Here is a 20,639-nt window from a genome sequence, read left to right on the forward strand (position 1 = left end):
AGTTTGTATGGGTTTCCACACAGCAGTGGGGAAAAGAAAAACATTCCTAAAAAAAAAACATATAAAATGTAATTGTAGAAACAAACATGGGGCAGATGTAGAACCTGAAACTAATTTAAAGAATGCTTTAACTGACTAGATTTCTAGTTGACAACACCCCTTTAATTCTGAAATTCCTGGCTTTGGTTGGTATAAGCCCTACATATCTCCTTACTTACATGACATCTTGGTGTTGTTCAGTATGGTTTACTTTGTCCTCCTGGGTTTCCTTCAACTCTAACAGTTTATCAACCATCCCGGTAGTAGTTTTCCTTTACAAAGTTCGTCACTAGAATTGACAAGAAACAAACTGCATATAAATTTGAACACAATAGCTAAGCAATTTCCCTGTAATGCTTTAAATCTTGTGTTTAAATGTTTTGAGGTCACTTGATAAGCACATTTTAAAATTATTACACTAGTGAATGGCACAAGCAATTATCATCTCCTATCAGTCACTCAGATATAATGATAGATGCATCCGAGGAAAGGATTAATTTCTTGCCCTGAAAACGAAAACATATTTGTCAGTAATTATCAATATCAGACCAGATCGTTCCATCAATTTTTAAGTAGAAAACCCCACTTATATTAATAGGGATTTCTGCTTGTAAAGTGATGGCATGATACATTCCATTATTACTACTGAAGCAGTCGATACAATTATATAGTGTTGATTATTGAGCTATAATGATGTCACAGCACTATACCTAGCAATATCAGTAGCAATAATAGTAATGCAAAGACAATAGCAAAGACATCTATTTACATGGTAAGTCCTCTGGGCAGTGAGCATGTCTTCAGTATTTTGTACATTGCTGAATACACTTGTAGCATTTAACAAATAAGAATAAGAATAAATCCAAAAGACCTACTGAGGATTTAGTGAAGATTTGCTTTTTGTGTCAATTATTTGTCTGGTTTTTATTTTGTTATTGACAAACTTACTTTGAAAATTACTGTAAGTAACTGTATCAAAAAAGAAAAAAGAAAAGAAATGCATAAAAATTTGAGTGAGATTTTAATTTGCACATATTGATAACATAATTAGTATTTCTTTAATACTTTCATTTCATATTACACTCTTGCTTAAATTTAAGGACTCTGGTGCAGTTAAATAATTCTCTTTGCACACCCCAAATGAAAAACAACACAAAATACTGGAAATAATTACCTATAAATTGAAATGGTTTACTAAATCAAACAGACCTTACTGGTCATCTGAGTGTAAATATGTGGAGCAAATGCAGAGAAAGCAGTAAAAAGAAGGTCCAAACCTCATAAGCAGAAATTTTCAAAACCTGGTTTGCTATGAATGAATGTGATTATTGCTATTATTTACTTATTATATTACTATTCCCGGTTCATACAGAATGTTGTTATTCCAGATTATTTCAGTAGTTTTACTGATGTTAATTTCTATCACTATATTTTTCTTCTTGCTCTAATAATAGAAAAAATTAGCTGCAACTAAAACAAGCATATATCTTTATTAATATCCCAGCTGAAGATAAAAATACACAGACATATGCCTACATTAAAATATAGTTACCTATAGACTGAGTGCATAGCATCTATAGCTACATCTGTACAAACATATATACACAAAGGGTATCAACTAACCATGAATATAGATTATATAAAGATATAGAGAAGTGTACTGTATATAGAGCTCTCTATAAATATACTTTACAACTGTATTTATGATGTCTGTATATAGAGAAAAAGAATGGTGGCAAAAGTGATACATTTATATATTATTTATGCTATACATTGTGCTGAAGTTTTGCTTCTGCCCCAGCAATTAAAGAAAAACAAAGGTTATCAATGTGTTAAAAAGAAATACTTGTTAATAACTAGATAATTTTAAGATGTTAGGTTCATACCATCTGTTAATCTTAGTTGTGATTAAAGAGGTAATCCTAATGCCCATTATTCCTAATGACAAGACCAAGCAGGCTTAAAGCATTAGCCATCAGAGGCCAAAGAGAAGAAGCAATGAAGGATATCAGCAATCTTCGCCACAATTGAGGAATTGGCCCGTCCTCCACACAACAAAAGTGATACAAAAGAATTACACCCTCACTAAAGTCTATTTCCTCGTATAATCACACAAAATGATTTTTCTTAAATATGATAATAAATCACAGCAAAAAATCAATGTGGCAGGGCCCAACTGCTATGGCCTGATAACGCATCAATCAATATTTAGTATTTAGATTTTAATTAATACATAGCAGAGGAGAGGCCTTTTAAGAGAGAAATATTATCTCAGATAAAAAATCCTGCACTGTTAGCATGCAAAAGTTGTAGCTCATATCTGTCATTGATCAATCTGCTGGAGTTGTGATTAAAAACCCTTGAAAATATCAGACAAGAGCATAAAACAGATTGAGCCAAAGCGAGTACGTCGTAGGCATTTTGGCATGCAAAGCCTCTAGCGCAGGATGCTGGGTTAACTTTAGGCAGAGAACTGAACACTGTGAAGGGAGCACAAATTCTATCCCCTCAACATTGCTGAGGGAATAGCAGCACTCTAACAAATGTGCGAAATTTACTGCGCTGGAGACCTGATAACAGCTAACATAAATATATTACTGAGCTGAAGAAAGAACTTTTGGTTATAGAGCTTTAACCTTTTCCTCACACACACCCTGAGTCACACATTGTTACTGAGCCTAAGAATTTGCATGATCAAAAATTGAGACAGGAACATACGTTTTTGACTAAAGATGATGTCCATGGGTTTGTTTTTCTCTGTTTATTGCTGGTTTCACCTAAGAAGAGAGAAGTCAAATTGGGAAATGCGAAGTGATACATATTTTCACACACTCTCTAATCCGTTTTAGCCAATTTCTGGATCAGTTTCCCCCTTTTTTGTTTCTCGTTTGTGCTGTTTGGTGAGAGGCTTTGTTTTGTTTTGTTTTTTTGTTTCCATGACACTAACATTGTTATCTTTATGGGTTTACTAATTTTCAGCTTTTTAAAAAAAATTGAACATTTAATACATATTTTTGCTCATTTTGAGGCCAATCCAGCTTCTTCTGAAGACAGTAGCTAAACTCCCAATGGCTTCAGTGGGAATACGATCAGGCCTCTGGTCTCCACACCGCACCACACCCCACCACACCCTGTCCCTCCCCTTCTCTTCAAGACAGATTTTGAGATCCTTAAGCCATTTTCACTCAGGGAACATTTTCCAAACAAAAATTATTTATGTGCTGCTAGATCACTTGGAAAGAGTTTCCTAAGTATTGTGTTCTAAAATCTCTCAACATAGGTGTGGCATGAGGGACACTGGCTTGACTAAGTGATTCTGGGAGATTTTAGGTAACCTATAAGCTTTGGGAAACATGGGTGGTATTTCTGACATTTGGAGCAATAACTCTGTCAGATTGTCAAGCAGGCAGGAACTGATTGGTACAAAGGTAATTCTTAGAGAAACGTAATGAGTATTGCTGGTGCTCTGGTATAGGAATCAGGCTATTGTTCCTTTAAAAGGATTTGAGAAGACTAATTGAAAGTGACTCGGAAATGACTTGGAATACTTTATATTGCATGTAGAACATGTAAATATCCTGCAGTTATACTTTATAGGACAGGTTCATATCTAGTGTATGCAGGAACATCTCCTGTGCACAGGAGTCTCAGGGTCAAATTCAGCAGCGAAGTGTAGTGGTAGTTTATTCTTCTGGTGCAAATTGGTTAGAAGTCAGAGAATGGCTATATGTGTCAAAGTAGAGCAGCTTACCCAAATAAAGCATACAGTGGGTTTAAAATCAATGTAATTTATTTGTCCTGAAAAGGTGAAAGGTGGAGCATAGCATAGCAGGAGAAGCAACTTTCAGGAGGACAGCTTTCCACTCTTCCCCATCCTGTTGGAATACAAATTACACTTATTTTATACACCTACTCTTTGGTGTAAGTCATGCCAATTTGCACTTACACCCACTGGACATGTATCTGATGCCACTTGCTGTGTCACAGCTGAATTTGCACATATTGGGTTTAGGAACTAAGGCTCAAATTTTCACAAATGTTCAGTAATTTTGAGTGTCCTAATTTTTGGATGTCCCCCTTTAGACACCGTTGGAAGACAACGGCAGCTGCAGATACTCAACACCTCTGAAAATGAGGATCTAAAGTTGCCCACCCAAAATTGAGACCACTACTGAAAACTTGAGCTTTAAAGCAGTGCTTAATTTGTGCCAGGGCTTGCCTACAACATACCGCACCTCTGGATTTGGCAGTTCATAGCCCCTGCACCTCTAGGCTCGGCAGTTCTTAGCCCCGGCACCTCAGGGCTTGCTGCATGAGTTATGAATGTAAAAAATTGCTTGAGCCCCAGCATCTTTCTTTGAAAATGAAGCACTGCTTTAAAGACTCTGTTTATCCTCTGTGGTTGCTACATCACAGACTCTGCAGCTGGAGGCAACTCTATTCCAAGAGGGAAGATTCCCCCTCGGGAGTGGCCATTTAACGGTTCTGTAGTTGCCCATTGCTTCCCACTTTCAGTCTGCAGCTCCCTGCCATCTGATGGTGATCTGTAGTAAGTGAATTCTAGACTCTAGGGAAGGAAGTCTTCAGAGACCTTGAGCATGCTCAGTACCTCTCTGATGTGCAGAACTGGTTGGGGCAAGGACTGTGCCTTCCTTTATGTTTGTCTAGTGCCTTCTATATTTTAGGATGGGTTTTCCCTGGCTGAGTCTAGCAAGACATGGGAGAATTGTATAAGAGCCACATGCCCCAAAATTTTCCCTCTGGCTGCCCCACTCCAACCCATGATTAAAATATTTGAGCTCCCTGCCCCACCCTCCTAATCACAATTAGTTTTTTCTTTGCTTCTTCTTCTCACATCTGGCCTCCATATCTATCCCTGTCCTTTCTACTTGCAACCATAGAAAGGAGCTAGTCGCAGCTCCTGTAACTTGCTTAGCATTAGAGGGAATATGAGAAGAGAGAAATAGAAAATACTGGAAGATCAGTTTGATTATATTTTCCCCTGTCACTCCAGGCTGAGCTGTTCCCCGAGTAGTGTGTTGTGGTGTATGTGGATCTGTAACTGTTATGAATCTGCACCTTACATTTTAGAGGACAGTGCTTTCTGTAGAGATTGCAGCCATTTGTATGATCAGCTCAGTGCACAGCGTAACAGGAGAGGCACCGCAGGCACCCTCTGAGGGAGGTTTCACTTTGTTCTTTTTAGTCTAACCATGGAAGAGGACATCCCTGCATGGAGAAAGGGGAGCACAGAAGGGGGGGACGAAATTTGAGATGGCTCCCATCAGATGGCCTCAGTGAGTGGAACAGCCACGGCCACGATGAGGAGCAGGGCGCTGTGAAGTTGATGGCTTGAGCTCTTTTCACTGTCCTTGGTGGCTTGTTGGTCAGACAGGAAGTGGAAGCAGCATCAGTAGCTGCTGCTGTGGCTTAACAGCTCTTGCTTATTGGAAAACCCAGGAGGTGGGCGAGCACAACAGCTTAACAGCTCTTGCTGGGGAGCCATGGAATGACCAGGAGAGAGGAGGAAGACAATACCCCTCGGCAGCAGCCTGAGAGATGACTCAGCTGACAAAACCCAGGACTTGTAACGTCCCCGGAAGAGTTAAAGATATTCCGCGACAGGTACCTCAAAAAAGGGACAATGCTGGAAAACCTGGACAGATAGTGAACTCCTCTTGTAGGTAGGATTGCTAAGTAGTGGGGGGGAGAGGTTCTTTCCTCTTCCCCCTTGGCGCATAGGTTCCCTGAGTGGGGTTTTCCTTCTCAGCCAGCCCCATTATCAATGTACCTCAAAGAGATGGTCTACCTAGGAAGTCTCCACTTTTCACCCTTCCTCTGTAATGACAGGGCCATAGGCTGCCTTGCCTAATTGCAAGGGCAGGAAACTGGCTTGATGGTTGGGACAGAGGTAGTCGTGCCTACTGGACCAAGTCAGGAGTCAAATTATTAAGTCCAGGGGGTGAGCCAGACCCTAGGAACCAGGGGTCAGAGCCATGGTCAGAAGCCAAATGCAAAGTCCAGGGAGTGAGCCAAAGCTGAGAGCCAGAAACCAGGAGCCAACGGTGAGAGCCATTGTCAAAAGATGAATAGCAAGTCCAAAGAGCAAGCTGGAGCCAGGAATCAGGGGTCAGAGCCAGAGTATTGGTAGGAGCAGGGCAGGTGAGCCAGGAGCAGAACAAGGGACAAGGAGCAGGGATCTGGAGCAAGAAGGGAGCTGAGAGTGAAAGCAGGACCAGAAACACAGCTGCAGGCATGGAACACTCTTGAGCAGCTGTGTCCTCTTGAGACCAACAGCTGGCCAGGGCTTAAGACTGGGCCTGCTGGAGTCGTCAGCCAATCAAGAGTCTGGGTTCGTTAGCTGACTCAGCTGAGGGCAATGAGCAGGTTCTGGGTTCCATTCTGAGTCCCTGACACCCTCCAGGGACATTGGTTCCCTGGATTGAGGGGGTATCTCCCCTCTCTCTCTCTCGCCTATTCTGGAGTCTCACCTCTATTGTGTAGAGATACCACAGTCCCTGTACACTCTTTATGCTTTGGTTTTCCTGGGACACACTTCCTGCTGTTTCCGGCAGAAACAAAAGAAGCCCAGCCCACAGCAGTCATGGGCTGTAGCTGCACAGACCAGTTACCTCATTTCTGTACATAGTTCCTGTTCAAAATAAAGGGTTTATACTGACACGTCTGTTCCTCAGTAAGATACTACAACCTCTTCCTCCTTTTTCTCTTGCCCAAGGATTGACCTCCCCAGAGAAGGAGATCTTTGATTACCCGCAGCCCAAGGAAATTCCACCTTGCCCAGTCCTCAGCAAAATAGGGCTGCAAGGATCTTCCCCTTCCCAAGAGGCGGAGGAGGGGTGTCTTTTATTTTCTCATCCTTTGAACAGGGCTGCAGTTTCAAAACTCCCATTTCACAACAGTTCATGTCACTCACAAGCCTTGAACTTCATGAGATTATTCATCTATCCCCACCCTAAGCTGATCTGGTGTTCTGCCTAGGAGCCAGGAGCTCTGTCCTGAGTAATAACCCTAACTCTGACGCTAACCCCCCTCTTTGGTTCTGGATGCAGAACCAGTCTTTGGGGCCTGAGGACCTGCTGCCACAGATCTGATTTAGGGGACCTATAAACGTAAATCACAATCTCATTTATGGTGAACTTCCAATGGGGGAAAAATGAGTTTGTGCTGTGCTTTGCTTCTTTATGTTGCATCTTTACATTAAGCCCTATGTTGACAACTCTGGCAACTTTATCACAAGTCTTGCAATATTTGCTGTGGTTATTTTGTCATCCTTCCCCCACAAAGTTCCAGCTGTCAAAGTCACATCATTAAGTAAGAATCTCAGATTTCATTTTAATTAGTAAGTTTCAAGCCCTCGTGGTTGCAAATGTGAACCCCAAAGGCTGAAAACTAGAAGACAAATAAAACAACCCAAAATACATTATTTTTAAGCCAAACTCATGATTTGGGGGCATTTGGCTCATTGTTTTGAATGCTTGAGGTTGGCAATCCTGATAGTAACACTTTATGTTACAACATCTGAAAATATAACCTGATAAAGAAGACAAGTAGCTATGGAAGCTACTCCCAATAATTCAAAGAGAAATATTAACATTCTCTCATATGTTTATAGTAACATTGGTTTTCCTAAATTATTTATCAGGACAATAGTATTATCTAGTGGTTAGAACAAGGGTCTGGAATCAGGATGCCTCTATGTGACTCAGTTTACCCCTTGGGTAAAGTGGTTATTACAATACTTACCTTCCGACCTTGCAGGGTGTTGTGAAGTTTAACTAATTGATTTTAATGATTGTAAACTGCTATGACAGCTTGGCTGAAACGTACTATGGTATGAGCCAAGTGTCACGCATTCTGGGCCTGACCCTCCAGTGCCTTGTAGCGTGTGTAGTCATTTGTACCTGTGCAAAGTGGGCATAAAATGCTACCATCTTGTACAAGTGAGGGAAGAATTTTGATTTTGTAGCCTTTTGCACTCGCAAATGTTAATGACTACATAAGGGCAAGGCAATGGGGAATCAGGCCCAGTATTTCTTGTATTTGCAGAAAAAGTATGAAGAGGGCATCTATATATGTCCCAGTTTTAGAGATTAGCTTGGTATAAATGCTTAGACAGACAGGTTTGTGTATGTAACAGGTTCACAAGAAGACTGATAAAATGCACCTTTTAATACATTTGTTTGTTTTAAATGTTCTGGTCTTCTTCAGACCAATGCCACTTTGCCACTGTCTCACTGCTCACTTGTGTCCCCTGATGCCCTAATTCCAATCTACTGTCACTCATGGCAATCAGTCAGTAGCGTTACAAGGTCAGCTGAGACATGGATTTCTAATAAGATTAAGGCTCATCAGTCTGGTTTTAGCCCTTTCCTTTTCTGAGGCAGAGGAACAGTATTATTCATCTTAGCAAGACCTCCAGTTATATCTCAAAGCACCTGCTGCATTCCTACATTTAATAACCACCCCCCATTTCTCCCCCACCTAGGAATCTGCTATTCTACTCTTTCTTCTATATCAATCCATATATACAATTTGTGTAAAATCTCAAATGAAAGCAAGAAGCAAATATGTTATGAGTTTGTGGCTGTTTTGAAGGATTTTACTCTATGGAAGTTAGAAATATTTCAGTCTCGGTGTGCTGAAAAACTAACCACCGAAGGAGAGAGTCAATATCAGCACTTGAAAGATGATATCAAGGAGATGCTTTCCACAGTATTTCTTCTTAACTTTCTGATGTGCTACAGTTCATGCCCTTCAGCAATTGAGTATAGTTACAAATTTGTATTTTTGGATGCAATACCTTTCTTCAGGACAAATTGCTTGAAATGGTCAGACATAGAGACTTCCTTATCTATTCATGTGTGTTCATGTTAGCATGAGCTTTTCTTGTAAATTTCACTGTAAAGAGGTGTTGCACCCTTTCTTTGGTGAAGTAGTCTTTGGTTTCATGCTGGTGGTTGACAGACTGGATTTGTCAAGTGGCTGCCACAGAAATCAAAAAGGCACAAAAAGGAAGACTTTTCACCTGCTTTCTATAGGAAAATCAAGTCTCCTGTCCTCTTTGCCACCCAAACTCCAGATACTATATCTCTGAAAGACAGAGAGATTTTGAATCCCACAAGGAGAATCCATGCCTCTTGACAGATTCATTGTGACACTGCCCAGACTGCCTGCAAACTGGCAGACAACTCAGTTTGCCAAATGTCGACACTGTCTAATTGGCATTTCAGCCCACTTCTCATTTTTAATGGACATGAAAAACATCCATCCAGCAAAGTGGTGAGGCAGCAGCATTGCTGCATTGTTCTCACACTCAGGAGGCCTCAGGCTCTCTTGTCCAGCTGTGGATTGGAACTAGCATCCTGTGCGAAGGCAGGTACTTGAAAGCTCCGAACCTATTGGGGGGAACGTATGACCCAGGGACAAGGAGAATGGGGAAGAAATTAAATGGAAGGCACCAACTGCTAAGGTAAATTGGTTACAAGGCTGTCCAAGGCCTCCTCTGATCTGGTACAGAAAGAACTACTGTCCCTTTTCGAAGAAAGGGCTTACCATGAACAAGGAAAGGGTTGCTATAAATGTACTGAACAATAAAAAGTCACAAGATACTTATATTCTAAGATATCACACCTTCATATGAGGAATTCAGAGTTAAGCACACAAAGCAAGCCATCTGCTAAAACCGCTGAGAGAGGGCAATTCATGCATTACTGTGGCTGTCTATTCATTCATAATTGTTCCCCACATCTCAAGAAATAGATCTGTTTCTCTTTTTCATATCTATCTGCTTGGCCTGTCAGAGCTGTAGTAGATTACTTTTTTCCTCACTGTACTAAACTGTGGTTTTCCAAATAAATTATTACACCACTCTTGGCTTGCAGCAATAGTTTGGTAGAATGGATAAACAATTCACGTGGCTCAACCATCACTCTAAATCTTCATCAGACGCTGTTTCAGTGGCTGCACCCCTTTATCTTAAACATGTCATTCCTAATTTCCTGTCACAGGGTCGCTCCACATTCTTTCATATTGTTTTAAATTGCAGTACACATGTCCATGAAAAACTGACTGTATAAAACACTGCCTGAATTGGCTAAATGAGGTATCGGGGAGGGGGGGGAGTCAGGGTTCTTACAGCTTTACTGTAATTAGTGTCACGTAAGGTTTTTAAATCTTATCACCCTCCAACTAAAATGTGTGGCAAAAAAAGAAAAAAAAGCCAAAGCTACCAGATAAATGCACTACATGTTTAACCGTTACAATTAAGTTATTCTGTCTGTAACCCAGACAGTAAATGCAAGGAGATGTGGTAACACATATAATCAAGGTGGGTTTTTTAAGCAAAATAGGAAAAACTAAAGTTTGAAATGAATTTTTTTAAATATAATGGTTTTACCTATTTTTATGCACCACCCCCCAATTTAAATATTATATTAATTATATGTAATTTCATTGGGTTAGAGTTTGATACATTACACCGTTTATTTTGATAAACACACTTTCACAAGAATGTTATTACAGACAGAAGATTTTTAAAAGCTTAACATCAAGAAAGATTTTAATAGGCTACTATAAAAGGATTTTCCTGTTTCAGTGAGAATTTTGACATTATCCATCACTCTCTAACTAACCACATGTTAAGCATAAAGCAAAAGCTTTTCTTCATTCTCAATAACATTTTCCATAATACCCCCTTCTAACTGCATGCAGGTGCATGTTTTCAGCCACTCTCCACAGTACCTTAACAATCATTACAAATCCCACTTATCTAAACTAGTGATTAAAAACCTGTTTAATTAAAAGTAAAGTAGACATTTATTATGTGTTTAGTGTGCCAATTTTTCTATGACCCAAGAACCATTCTCTAATTAAATTTTGTAATTCTTTCAGATATTACAAGCAGAATATGATAATGCAAAAGAAACATAACAGCTAATTTAAAACTCCTATGTGCACTTCTAAAGTATTAACAGGGCTGGATTTAAAACCAAATGCTTGATCCTGCCCCTGTTGAAGTCAGTGGAGTTTTTTTTTCCCCATTCATTTAAATGGAACCGGAATCAGGCCTTTATAGAGAACATAATTATATGGGCCCCAATTGCAATCTCATTTACACCACTGTAAACCTGGAGTAAATTCCAATGACTTCAGTGGAATTACTCCAGACCTATACCAACATCACTGTAAACATAAGACACTCTGCTGATTAGGAACACAGAACTATTTATTACAGTCTTTTAGCATTCTTCATTCTGCAATGACAATTCTTCTTACAAACACACATGCACACAGGGTGGGCCTGATTCTAAGCTCCCTTACCCTAGTGTGAATCGGGAATAACTCAGCTGAAATTAGTAGACTTACACCAGGGAAAAACTGATGTAAAATCAGAATTATGCCCTGCATGAGTATATATTTGTGTGTGTATGTAAATATATTGCATTATGTTATAAATATGTACAATACACACACAAAGTAAAATGTAACAATATATTGAAGTCAATATATTGCTTTTGTGTTGATCAGAAAAGCATTTGTATTCTCCCAATAATATTTTGAAGAATAAATTACATCATTACTATAAAACATGAGCGTGGTTGCACGGCTTTACTGAATAACGCAGGACACTGCCAGTCATGTGAGAACACACCTCTGTTGTTCAGTTTTTTATTGTTATTACTTTAACAGTGACATTTGACCTCTTTAGCTGCTTGTGTGTAGTGAAGTGTTCCTAGCTCACACCTGGTGTCAGCAATAAAACACAGCATGCATAAATAATGAAGATATGTTTGTGAAACTTCACTAAGTGGCAACTGCCTGTGACAGAGACCCTGTTACTAGTACATACTGCAGTAAAGGCTTGTTAATGGAGACTGCTCAGCGGATGACAAAATGACCTAATTAAAGTTTATTCTAAATGGCATCAGGGTCATAAAAAGCAACAAAAGAGGAGGAAATGGCTTTGGTGGGTTGAAAATATATTGTAATTTACATTATTACATCTGCAAGTCTCTATTTTTTGCTATTTCCGGAGAGCGTTGTATTCACTTGGGACAATATATATTTTAATTAAAAGAATGTTTGATTGATGGATTGATTGATTGATTGATCGTTTATTATTATATTGAGAAGGGATAGCTAATGATGTGCCACAGGACATCATTTCCATCAGAGATCTAGTAAGAATATCTGTTGACAATGAGGATAAGGGAGACATTTCTCCTGTCAGTTACTGGATCAGAGACACTCAGAACTAATAAGGAATTTCAAATTTAAGTAGTCAGTCCATTTGGAGGAAAAGGACTTTCATATATGAAATACAGTGCATCTAGTGTAGGGTTTGTTGTATTCTGATTTAGATCAGGACTGAAACAGTGAGGACTAGACATATGGCACAATTTACAGAACAGTTATTTGATCTTGGATGCTCCTTTCATAAGAAAAGAGGAAGGTCTAGATCCACAAAGACATTTAGGTGCCTAAGTCTAAAATTCAGATCCTCAAAATTCCCACTCAGCTGCCACCTAACCATGTAGGCTCCTAAAGTCCTTCAGCACCTACGTTTCTGCTCTCAAAATCACCTAGGCTTTTAATATCCACCAGTGGGCATGTGCAATGCCACCTAAGTCCTGTGGCCACTGAGCTGCTTGGCTCTTAAGCCCCAAGCAGGATCCTCAAACTAGGCATTACCCTGCCTATCTTGTTTGCAGGGTCCAATCTCACAGGCATACTCAGATGTCACCTCCCAGGTTGGGCCCCACACATACCCACTTGTTAGAGCATTCACGTGAGATATGTGAGAACTGAGTTCATATCCCACCTCTGAGTGATGCAGAGTAGGGAGATGAACCTAGATAGTGTAGCTCATAGGCAAGTGCCCTAACTACAGGAGGGTATTCTGTGGGGGGAGTCTCTCTCAAGCTCTCCAATTGCTGTTCCTCTTTGCATGAAATACTTAAATAGCCATTGGAGCAGGGACTGGAACCAGGTGAGTGTCCTAACCAGTGTGCTGTGGAGTCACTCTTTCATTGGCCCAATGAACTGTTTAAGTATTTGATATAAGTGGAACAGCTTCAACAGGAAAGAATGAGAGAAAGAGAGAGAGAGAGAGATCCACCCCCAAATATCCTATACCCACTGATTAGAGCATTATCTTGGGAGGTAGGAGAGATGGGTTTAAATCACTGATCCAAATCAGACAGAACAGGGACTTGAACCCAGATCTCCTACAGCCAGGTGAGAGCTCAAACCACTACACTATCAGGGGGTGGTGCGGTGTGGGTGAGGGTGAGGGGGGGACTGCTTTAGTCACCTAACTCCAGACAAGGGTTCCCACTTGTGAGTCCTGAGTGGAGGGGAGCATCACCTAGAGTTAGGCACCTAATTCTCTTTGAGAGGTGGGGTGTAGGCCACACTCCTCTCCTTAGCATTTCCTAGTGGCTAGCTTAGACAGCTCCCTACTCAGCATGCTGGCTCCTGAGGATCCCTTTCTAGGCACTTCTCTCTCTCTCTCTTCCAGTATTGTGTAGGGAGTCTGGGCACCTAAGAGCCCTGGGCTATGGATTCCACTCGGCAGCAAGGCACCTAAATATTAGGCATTGCAGTGCCAAATCTAAGTTCCCTTTGTGGATCTAACCTGAACTGTGTGCAAATGAAAGAGGACAAAGATGTCCCAATTAGCAAATTAGAGAAATTAGCAAGTAATAAAGTGTCAATGATTTTGAACAACCTGCCGATAATTCTCCATTGCTTTCTATCATTATTCTACATAAAGCAAAAAGAGGGACTACTGCCTAAATCTCTTTTGTGTCCAGTAACTCAGGTGATACCATGTGAGGTACCTAAAGCATCATTGGGGTCCAAGGAAACAATATAATTCTTTTTTCAGGCAGATAGACACAGTAAGGAGACTACTAGAATAGACCATAAGTACCACCATGTTTATTGATTGTCCAAATTAAACAAGAGTCATTCAGTTCACCTCTGGACACAAAATCCCAAGCATAGCTTCAAATCCAATTGTAAAGCTTCCTTCCATATTTCAGTTCCTATGTGGAAGTGAACCAAAATTATCAAATATCTGAGCACTGGATCATCCATAGCAGTTCTCTTAAGAGTGGCAGAAATACAAACGCTTTGCAAAACACCGAGGATTTTTTTTAAGCTTTAGAGAGCCAATGACACCAGGACCAAGTACAAATTAATATGCCCGAAAAAATTATTCCTGTTGCAAGGACTAATAATAGTAGCAGGAAGCATGGCAGTAGAAATGCTAATAATAATAACTTACAGTTATACCTTTCACTAGCTGATTTCCAGAACCCTAATTCTGATAGCCCTGCTCATGCTGAAGAGTACTTTACACCATGACTAGTCCCGTTTAAGTTAATACAGAGCAAGGTACTACTCAGCCTGAGTAAGGTGGCAGACATTGGTCTTATTTAATTAAGCCTCACAACGTCCCTGATTAGACATAATTATCTCTGACTCACAGATGGGGAAACTGAAGCACAGGGAAATGTAATGACTTGCCCAGCATGTCAGTGCCAAAGCTGAGTAGAGAACCCTAAAACTTCCAATTCCAGTCCCCTACTCCAGTCACTGTAAAACATTTCCCCCACATTCTCACATCATGTTACCCCATTTCTTCTGATCTTTGCTGGAGATGTCTGACTGGCTGAGAGAAGGAACCAAAACAGAAAGCCAGAGAAAAACCACTGAGGCAAAATTGGAAGTGGGTTAAACCAAGATGAGGAGTTCTATTATTTAATTTTATTTGAACATTAAAACTAAAGCAAAATGAAAGTTGTGCCAGAATGCCACAGACAGCTAGTTTAATATGCAAACACAGTTTTCTCACAATAATTAGCTTCTTTTGTACTGATCTTGTAAAGTGCAACAATATATTAATTGAATACAGTATGATAACCTCGAATGTGAAGCTTTAATTTGTTGCAGTAGAAATACTGACAAAACAAGTGAACCCACATTTGTCAGCATAATAATAAGTCATCCAAGCCTTTCAATATGAAAATGGTTATTGACCTTTAATAGTTAATTTATTGACCCCTAATAGTCAAATAACTTCAGATGAGAAATCAAGCAGTTATATTTGGACCAATTGATTTACACTATGCTATTTCCATTAGGAAAGGAAATTATTGTCCCACTCCAGCTGCCTTGTAGTACCACCTGGCATGTATTGCCTTATCGGGAAGGAAGACCCTTCTCACACTGCAGGAATGAGAATGTGACCAGTCCTTCCAAAGGCCACAAGAAAAAGGAGTTTGCCCTAAGGTAGTGATCCTTACTATATCTAAATATATTACTGAGTTGCACATCAACACTTCTTGTGAACTGCTAAAAAGAAGGCAAAAGTCCTTGCCCAAATAATGTATTTTTTCTTGACTTCCGCAAAAACTGATTTTTTAAACAACATATATTTGTCCTATAATCCCAGTGACATGGGACAGCACAGATATCTTTACTTCCTGAGTGCAATAAAACTGGGGACCATCTGATAGTGATTTGTCTATAGAGAGGGAAAGCCCAGTGCTATAGCTCTCCGTCACCTGTAGCCACACCTTCTTGAGTTCAATCTTGTGAGATATTGTAAGTAAATAAGATCAGGCTGGGTCAGTACTTGGTTAGGAGACATCCAAGAATTGCAGGGGTGATTTTGGTCCTGATTCAGCAGTGAACTTACGCACATGCCTAACCTTAATCATGTGAGCAGTCCCATTGGTTTCAAGTTAAGCACATGATTAAAAACCTTCCTAAATGAGGGCCTCAAAAAGTGACACTTTTACTCCTCTCCACCAAGACTGTATTGAACCGACACCCATTATGGTGTTAAGGGACACCGTGCTATTGAAGGTGTTATCTTTTGAAAGAAAAGTAAAATAGAGGCCCTGGCCACTTGTCATCCTTAATAATTAGGGCCCTACCAAATTCACGGCCATGAAAAACGTGTCATGGACCGGTAAATCTAGTCTCCCCCTGCGAAATCTGGTCTCATGTGTGCTTTTACCCTATACTATACAAATTTCATGGAGGAGACCAGCGTTTCTCAAACTGGGGATCCTGACTGAAAAGAGTGTGGCAGGGGGGTCACAAGGTTATTTTAGGGGGGGTTGCAGTATTGCCACCCTTACTTCTGGGCTGCCTTCAGAGCTGGGTGGCCAGAGAGCGGCGGCTTTTGGCTGGACGCCCAGTTCTGAAGGCAGCGCCCCACCACCAGCAGCGCAGAAGTAAGGGTGGCAACACCATACCAGGCCACCCTTACTTCTGCGCTGCTGCCTTCAGAGCTGGGCGTCCGGAGAGTGGCGACTGCTGACTGAGGACCCAGCTCTGCAGGCAGCAGCGCAGAACTAAGGGTAGCAGTACCATACTATGCCATCCTTACTTCTGCTGCTGCGCTGCTCTCAGCCAGCAGCCACCTCTCTCCAGCTGCCCAGCTCTGAGGGCAGCCGCCACCACCAACAGCACAGAAGTAAGGGTAGCAGTACCACAACCCCCCCTACAATAACCGTGTGACCCCTCCACAACTCCTTTTTGGGTCAGGACCCCGACAATTACAACTCTGTGAAATTTCAGGTTTAAATAGCTGAAATCATGACATTTATTATTTTTAAAATCCTATGACTGTGAAATTGACCAAAATGGACCGTGAATTCGGTAGGGCCCTATTAATAATCCGATTGCATTTATCTTTCACTAAAGGGTTTTTAGCCCTGGTATCCTGGCCAAATTCCAGTACAGGTAATTATATTCTTATTCTTCTTCAACACTTGGTCAGACAGTTGGCTGCAGTGATCGTTCACCATTTGTTCCGTTCCTGCGCAAATGCAAAGGCTTGATGGCCTGAGAGTCCAACATCGGTACAGACTTGATGAAACCATGTAATAAGGGGCCTGCCTCTGGGCTGCCTCCACCCCTCAGTTGGTGGAATTTTATCCTGGATATTATAAGCCACCCAGAGAACAGCGTTCGCTGGAACAACTTGTGGCATCCTAGCGACATGTCTGAAAAGCGTAAGGCGCTGCCTGTGAAAAAGGCCCCCAGTAGTCTGTAGATCCAAGCGACCATAAACATCTGCATTACAGATTAAGTCATTCCACTTTATGCCCAATATACGATGTTGACATTTTGTGACATTTATATATTAATTATATACTCCCTATCTATAACTCCTCCATGCTTGCAGATGGAGATGGGATTCTTCACTAGAGCTGGTTGAAAATTTTCCAACTGAACATATTTCCATCATAAATTCCATTTAATTGAAACTGGAACTTGTGAGGAGAATGTATCAATTTTGATTGAATTTCATTGGGAAAAAAAGAATTTAAATGAATGAAATGTTCTGTTTTGCCACTTTCAGAATGGAATGTTTTAATTTTCCATTTCTAAATGACTTTTCATGTCAACATTTATTTTATAGTATGAAAAGTTTAAAACCACTGAAAAAATTGAAATCAAAATAAGATGTGTCAATTGACCTAAAACAACAACAAATCAAAAACTTTGTTTCGCAAGCAATGCCAAAATTCTTTGGTTTATGTTCTGATTCTGATCACAGTTTCAGAATTTCCTGTGAAATGGCAATTCTAGTTCCCATACAACTCTGCTCTTCACTTTTAATCCCAAACTGTTGTTGGTCTATTATTACTGTGCTCAGTTAAGCAAAGTGCTGTGTATCCCATACAAAAGGTGTTACATTTCAGTGGTGGTGGCTAAATTCCAGTCAACATAGGCCAGACATATTAACTTTTTTTTCTTAAAATGCAGAAAAGTATTGATCACTCTGTGCGTGCATTACTATTAACTTTTTAAAATAGCACACATTTTTTCCTGAATGTCAACATTAAAAGACAGTCAGACACGCCTTAACTTTATACCACCCCAGCAATCATGCTCTCAAGAAAAAGATCTCAAAGATCATACCTAGGTTCTAATGGAAAAATGAGGGAAGCAAATTCGAGAGCCAAGGCTCCCTCACTGAAAATATCCCATTCTTAGGCCCCAACCATTCAAATCCAAGACTGTGATCAAAACTTCCCACTTGACCTTGATTGATATAGTAGGCTAAGGGAGAGAGACAGTCCTCCAGGTCACCAGACTCCAAACTATATAGGGCTTTATAAGTCAATGTTAACACTTGAAACTGCATCTTAAAGCAAATATGAAGTGAGTGTAGTCTCTAGACTATTGAAGCGGTATGTGAGCTGTGGGTAACACGACTAAATATCCTTATTCTGCATTAGATTCTAGATGGTCTCCTAAGGTATCCCTGCATAGAATGCATGGCTATAAATGAGAAAGTGAGGCTGGTCATATGGTTAAGACACATGCCTGAGCCTCAGGAGATGAGTTCTGGTGATACAATAGTTTCAAGTGAACCATCTGAAAAATGACATTAGAAAATGAAGGGGAGTATCAAAGAGATTCCTCTGTTAAAGACATTTTTTCAGCTGCTTTTGAAGAGCTGAAAGCTATGGATAAAATCTTGGCTCCACTGAAGACAATGGCAAACCACCTATTGACTTCAGTGGGGCCAGGATTTCATCCCACATTTCTTCTTGTTTTTGAAAAAAATATGCAGGGTCCAGTACTCTGCATTTCTTGACATTTCAACCAAACTGAAGCTGGAAGCATCAAACTCACTAACTGAAATAGCTAATTAATCCTCAGCAATCTATTGCAAGGCATGTAAGTGTTGGAACCTCCATTTTAGATGAAGGGATACTAAGTCAGAGAAAGGGAAAAACCTGAGACAAGCTTCTATTGAAGCCAGTGGCAAAACTCTCTTTGACTTCAATGTAAGCACACAGGCTTTAAGAGTGAAACTCCCTTCACCTGCATAAAGCTACATAAAGTAATTGATCTTTGGGCTTGATCCTGCACTGATTGAAGTCAAAGGGAGTGTTGCCATTGGCTTCTATGAGTGCACAATTAGACCCTTTAATATGAATGAAATGCAGGAAGAAGGTGTTAAGGAGATGAAATCCATCCATAACCCAGGGCCAGGGCACAAGGATGAAAAACAGACCCTCCCTCCTGTCTCTCCCCTGTAGGCTCTAAAACAGTGTGTGTGCTAGTGTGGTGGCCACAGCCCTTCTGCACTAGTTGCATGGTACAATAGCACCACTCTATCTACAGTAACACATCCCCTGGCTGTTGTCTGCTCCCAGTGCCTAGCAAGAGAGCCGACTTATCTCCACCAGCCTCTGTTGACTGGCTAATTCAGAGACACCCTGTGTGGGTGTTTCACCCATGCTTCCCCCCATTCTGTGCAGCTCTGAAGTGAGGCTTAAGTGGTGTGGAAGGATTTGCACTAAATGGCAAAATTAAACATAAGTGGCTTGCTCTAATTCACAGATGGAGACAGTAACAAAGTCAGAACTAGAACTTAGATTTCTTGGTTCCCAGGTCTGTGCACGCTCTTTCTCTCTCTCACTGTGTAAATATCTCTGTCCTCTACAGTCTTGTCATATTGATTTTAATGTGGTGTATCACAATCACAGAGACATTTTTGTATTCACAATTCTGACTATGCGAAGTCTAAAGGTGGGATTCACAACAGTGCTTAGGCACCTAACTCCCATTGAAATCACAATACCAATTACAATACAGATTTGCTTTCTGCTTTATCAAATTCAAAACAGTTACAGCTAAGGGAATATTCAGGGCAATATTCTGCCTATGAAGTTGATAAGGGATTTCTCTGAAGGCATTATCATATTTTAATAATTCCAGGAAGTTTTGCTAAATCATTACAAAAATTGTGCTCAATAATGCATGGCTCAGGCTTAGGTTTTATGGGAGATCCATTCATATTAAACAATTGCTGCCATCCCAAATAAAAATGTTATTTTGCCATCTTTCACCTTCGTCATTGCAGTTTACAGGTATCTTGAATCATCTTGGTGGCTTACATAACAAGATTATTATTTTTCATCTCATATGCTCTTTGTGTGTACATGTGTAATGACTAATCAGAAATGCTCTTGGGCAGATGGCAAGATTTTCTTTTTTCAGTCAAAATTATAAAGTAGCATATTTCCAGAGGAACCAAATAAGATGCAAGTCATGGAAAAGTATTGATTGCATAGTAATGTGATGTCAACAGTGCAGAATAATCATGTTTGTAGATTGGGCACAGGAGCCTTACATACATTATACAGCACAGGTTTTACTGTTGGCGTGGAACTTATAAATTGAGTAGTCTGTAATTTTCTAAAATAAAGCTTTATTCACACACTAAAACCCCCCATATCAAACCATGGGAAAATGTTATGATCTTTATCCTAGACTGATTAACAAAAAATACAGTGACTAGTATTAAATCTGAAGTGAATGACATTTAAGGTCATGAAAGGCAATCTTAGTAGCACCAAAATCTTTTAATCTTATTTGCAGATTATTTCATCAGTGGTTCCCCAGAGCTGGAAAAGGATTTTATTCTCATATCTTTATTATTTAATTGAATATTGAAAGTGCAACATACCATAAATTGCTCTTAATTCTAAAAAGTACATTTTCATCTCTATCTCAGCATACAGGAATGAATAAGATTA

General features: G+C 40.2%; 1 long non-coding RNA gene across 1 annotated transcript in view; it reads right to left on the reverse strand.

The window, feature by feature from the left end:
- Positions 1-218: 218 nt before the first annotated feature.
- Positions 219-20,639, reverse strand: part of LOC141981481 (uncharacterized) — a 28,093-nt gene continuing 7,672 nt past the window's right edge. Inside the window, exons 3-4 of the long non-coding RNA XR_012637794.1 lie at positions 2,758-2,816; positions 219-328 (exon numbers count right to left, since the gene is read on the reverse strand). This is a non-coding gene — a long non-coding RNA (uncharacterized LOC141981481). The remainder of the gene's footprint in view (positions 329-2,757; positions 2,817-20,639) is intronic.

This window comes from Natator depressus, chromosome 2 (assembly GCF_965152275.1).
Source record: "Natator depressus isolate rNatDep1 chromosome 2, rNatDep2.hap1, whole genome shotgun sequence".
In the NCBI taxonomy this organism is placed as follows: Eukaryota; Metazoa; Chordata; order Testudines; family Cheloniidae; genus Natator; species Natator depressus.